At 35.8% G+C, this 5,286-nt stretch overlaps 1 non-coding gene across 1 annotated transcript; it reads left to right on the top strand.

Annotated features, from left to right (window-relative positions):
• Window positions 1–868: 868 nt before the first annotated feature.
• LOC148580265 (small nucleolar RNA R71) lies at window positions 869–976 on the top strand. Its single transcript, XR_015896176.1, has one exon. It is a non-coding gene; the product is annotated as a small nucleolar RNA R71 (small nucleolar RNA).
• Window positions 977–5,286: the final 4,310 nt, after the last annotated feature.

Raw genomic sequence — 5,286 nt, 5'->3', positions numbered from 1 at the left:
CAGATTCCTTTGGTTCCTCAGAGGGAAGCTCCTTATTGATCACTGGACGTCCCAGGAGGTCTTCCTCCTTGGGATTCACGTCCTCTCCTTCCCTTACAGGTTCGGCCATGGTGATTATGTCAATGGCCTTGTACTCTCCTTTTGGATTTTCTTCTATATTACTTGGGAGAGTACTAGGAGGGATTTCAGTGATCCTTTTACTCAGCTGGCCCACTTGTGCCTCTAAATTTCTAATGGAGGACCTTGTTTCATTCATGAAACTCACAGCAGCCTTAGATAGATCAGAGACTAAGTTTGCTAAATTAGAGATATTTTGTTCAGAGTTCTCTGTCTGTTGCTGAGTGGATGATGGAAAAGGCTTACTATTGTTAAACCTATTTCTTCCACCCTTATTAAAGCCTTGTTGAGGCTTCTGATCCTTCCATGAGAGATTTGGGTGATTTCTCCATGATGAGTTATAGGTGTTTCCATAAGGTTCACCCATATAATTTACCTCTGCTATTGCAGGGTTTTCAGGATCATAAGCTTCTTCTTCAGAAGATGCTTCTTGAGTACTGTTGGATGCAGCTTGCATTCCATTCAGACTCTGAGAAATCATATTGACTTGCTGAGTCAATATTTTGTTCTAAGCTAATGTGGCATTCAGAGTATCAATTTCAAGAACTCCCTTCTTCATAGGCGTCCTATTACTCACAGGATTCCTCTCAGAAGTGTGCATGAACTGGTTATTAGCAACCATGTCAATGAGTTCTTGAGCTTCTGCAGGCGTTTTCTTTAGGTGAATGGATCCACCTGTAGAAGTATCCAATGACATCTTAGCCAATTCAAATAGACCATCATAGAATATATCCAGGATGGTCCATTCTGAAAGCATGTTAGAAGGACACTTTTGGGTCAATTGCTTGTATCTTTCCCAAGCTTCATAGAGGGATTCACCTTCTTTCTGTCTGAAGGTTTGAACATCCACTCTAAGCTTGCTCAGCTTTTGAGGAGGGAAGAACTTGGCTAAGAAAGCCGTGACCAGCTTATCCCAAGAGTTCAGGCTATCTTTGGGTTGAGAGTCCAACCACACTCTAGCTCTGTCTCTTACAGCAAAAGGGAAAAGCATGAGCCTGTAGACTTCAGGATCTACTCCATTAGTCTTAACAGTATCACATATCTGCAAGAATTCAGTTAAGAACTGAAAAGGATCTTCAGATGGAAGTCCATGAAACTTGCAGTTCTGCTGCATCAGAGAAACTAATTGAGGTTTCAGCTCAAAGTTGTTTGCTCCAATGGCAGGAATGGAGATGCTTCTTCCATGTAAATTGGAATTAGGTGTAGTAAAGTCATCAAGCATTCTCCTTGCATTATTGTTGTTGGGTTTGGCTGCCATCTCCTTTACTTGTTCGAAATTTTCAATAAGGTTGTCTCTGGATTGTTGTAATTTAGCTTCTCTTAGTTTCCTCTTCAGAGTCCTTTCAGGTTCTAGATCAGCTTCAACAAGAATGCCTTTTTCCTTGTTCCTGCTCATAAGAAAGAGAAAAGAACAAGAAAAGAAGAGGAATCCTCTATGTCACAGTAAAGAGGTTCCTTATTGTTAGTAGAAGAAGAAAAGGAATAGGGGTGAAGCAGAATGAAGAATCCAAACACCAGGGTAAGGATAGGAGCAGTGATGTGAGATGAAGAGAAGTGTTAGTAGATAAATAAATAATTAGAAGGAGATGAGGGAGAGGGATTTTCGAATATTATTTTTGAAAAAGGGTTAGTGATTTTCCAAAATAGTTTTTGAAAAAAAGTTAGTTTTCGAAAATTAAAATCAAAAATTAAAATAATTAGTTAATCAAAAGGAAATTTTGAAAAAGAGGGAAGATATTTTCGAAAATTAGAGAGAGAGAGTTAGTAAGGTAGTTTTGAAAAAGATAAGAAACAAACAAAAAGTTAGTTAGTTAGTTGAAACAAATTTGAAAATCAATTTTGAAAAGATGAGAAGATAAGAAGTTAGAAAAGATATTTTAAAATCAAATTTTTGAAAAAGATAAGATAAGAAGATATTTTTGAAAAGATATGATTGAAATTGGTTTTGAAAAAGATTTGATTTTTAAAATCACAATTAATGACTTGATTCATAAGAAATCACAAGATATGATTCTAGAACTTAAAGTTTGAATCTTTATTAACAAGTAAGTAACAAACTTGAAATTTTTGAATCAAAACATTAATTGATGATGTTATTTTCGAAAATTATGTGATAAAGATAAGAAAAAGATTTTTGAAATTTTCGAAAATAACTAAGAAAATTGAAAAAGATTTGATTTTTGAAAAAAGATTTTGAAAAAGATAAGATTTTTTTTAAATTGAAAATTTGATTTGACTCATAAAAACAACTAGATTTTAAAAATTTTTGAAAAAGTCAATCCAAATTTCGAAATTTTAAGAGAGAAAAAGGGAAATATATATATATATATATATATATATATATATATTTTTTTTTTTTTTTATTTTTTGAATTTTTATGATGAGAGAGAAAAACATGAAAAATGATGCAATGCATGAAAGTTATGGATCAAAGTATGTGATGAATGCAAGAACACTATGAATGTCAAGATGAACACCAAGAACACTTTGAATGTCATGATGAACATCAAGACTTATTTTTGAAAATTTTTATATGCAAAGAAAACATGCAAGACACCAAACTTAGAAATCTTTCATGTTTAGACACTATGAATGCAAAAATGCACATGAAAAACAAGAAAAGATGCAAAACGAGAAAACATCAAGATCAAACAAGAAGACTTACCAAGAACAACTTGAAGATCATGAAGAACACCATGAATGCATAAATTTTTCGAAAAATGCAAGATGAACATGCAATTGACACCAAACCTTCAACTTGACTCAAGACTCAAACAAGAGACATGAAATATTTTTTATTTTTATGAATTTATGATTTTTTTTTTGGATTTTTCGAAAATTATTTGAAAAATAAAAATAAGGATTCCAAAATTTTTAATATGAATTCCAGGAATCTTACAATCTTAGTCTAAAGCTCCAATCTGAAGGGTTAGACATGGCTTAATAGCCAGTCAAGCTTTAGCATGAATATGGGAGTAATTCATTCAATTTTAGGCCAAAACCTCAGTCCAAAAGAATTTAGACATGGCTTTATAGCCAGCCATGCTTCAACAAGCTTCATGAAACTCTAGAATTTTTGAAAACATTTTTTTTTTCGAAAACAAAGGAGAAAATTTTTAAAAGATTTTTGAAAAATTTTTGAAAACTTTTTGAAAAGAAAACGAAAAGAAAGTTACTCAATCTGAGCAACAAGATGAACCGTCAGTTGTCCAAACTCGAACAATCCCCGGCAACGGCGCCAAAAACTTGGTGCACGAAATTGTGATCATCAATGGCGCCATCAACATGGTACGCTCAATTGTAATCTCAACTTTTTATCACAACTTCGCACAACTAACCAGCAAGTGCACTGGGTCGTCCAAGTAATAAACCTTACGCGAGTAAGGGTCGATCCCACGGAGATTGTTGGTATGAAGCAAGCCATGGTCATCTTGTAAATCTCAGTCAGGCGGATATAGAATGGTTATGGAGTTTTCGAATATTAATAATAAAATAGAGATAGAAATACTTATGTAAATCCTTGGTGAGAATTTCAGATAAATGCATGGAGATGCTTTCGTCCCTCTAAACCTCTGCTTTCCTGCTGTCCTCATCCAATCAGTCTTACTCCTTTCTATGGCTGGCTTTATGTAAGGACATCACCGTTGTCAATGGCTACTTTTGATCCTCTCTGAAAAATGGTCCGATGCGCTGTCACTACATGGCTAATCGTCTGGAGGCGTCACCCTTGCCAATGGCTGCATCCTATCCTCTTGTGAAAATGGTCCAAATGCTCTGTCACAGCACGGCTAATCATCTGAGGTTCTCGATCATATTGGAATAGGATTCACCCTCCTTTTGCGTCTGTCACTACGCCCAGTACTCGCGAGTTCGAAGCTCGTCACAGTCATTCAATCCCAGAGTCCTATTCGGAATACCACAGACAAGGTTTAGACTTTCCAGACTCTCATGAATGCCGCCATCAATCTAGCTTATACCACGAAGATTCTGATTAAGAGATCCAAGAGATACTCATTCAATCTAAGGTAGAACGGAAGTGGTTGTCAGGCACGCGTTCATAGGGAATGATGATGATTGTCACGTTCATCACATTCAGGTTGAAGTGCAAATGAATATCTTAGAAGTAGAATAAGTTGAATTGAATAGAAAAATAGTAGTACTTTGCATTAATCTTTGAGGAACAGCAGAGCTCCACACCTTAATCTATGGAGTGTAGAAACTCTACCGTTGAAAATATATAAGTGAAAAGTCTAGGCATGGCCAAATGGCCAGGCCCCAAAACGTGATCACAGGATCAAAAATACAATCCAGGATGTCAAATACAATAGTAAAAAGTCCTATTTATACTAAACTAGTTACTAGGGTTTACAGAAGTAAGTAATTGATGTATAAATCCACTTCCGGGGCCCACTTGGTGTGTGCTTGGGCTGAGCTTGAATGTTACACGTGTAGAGGCTCTTTCTGGAGTTGAACGCCAGGTTGTAACGTATTTCTGGCGTTCAACTCTGGTTTGTGACGTGTTTCTGGCGTTTAACTCCAGACAGCAACGTAGAACTGGCGTTCAACGCCCTTTTACGTCATCTAAACTCGGCCAAAGTATGGACTATTATACATTGCTGGAAAGCTCTAGATGTGTACTTTCCAACGCAATTAGAAACGCGCCATTTTGAGTTCTGTAGCTCCAGAAAATCTACTTTGAGTGCAGGGAGGTCAGAATCCAACAACATCAGCAGTCCTTCTTCAACCTCTGAATCTGATTTTTGGTCAAGTCCCTCAATTTCAGCCAGAAAATACCTGAAATCACAGAAAAACACACAAACTCATAGTAAATTCTAGAAATGTAAATTTAACATAAAAACTAATGAAAACATCCCTAAAAGTAACTAGATTCTACTAAAAATATACTAAAAACAATGCCAAAAAGCGTATAAATTATCCGCTCATCAACAACCCACCATGGTATGATCGTTCCTTTTTCATTTTTATTTAGTTTTATTTATTTTCGAGTTTTATTTTATTTTATTATATTGAACCTGGAGTTTTGCATCACATTCATATTAGCATTGCATTCTGCATACTACATTATTAAAAAAAAAAAACAACACGGACGCGACGCGGTAGCGTCGCTGACTTGTCCGCGTCACCAGTGCAATGCAAAGAAAAGAATTG

Source organism: Arachis ipaensis, chromosome B10, assembly GCF_059453495.1.
Source record: "Arachis ipaensis isolate K30076 ecotype BB chromosome B10, ASM5945349v1, whole genome shotgun sequence".
Taxonomy (NCBI): Eukaryota; Viridiplantae; Streptophyta; class Magnoliopsida; order Fabales; family Fabaceae; genus Arachis; species Arachis ipaensis.
The sequence above is the reverse complement of the archived record's forward strand: the minus strand, read 5'-3'. Positions and strand labels throughout refer to the sequence as shown.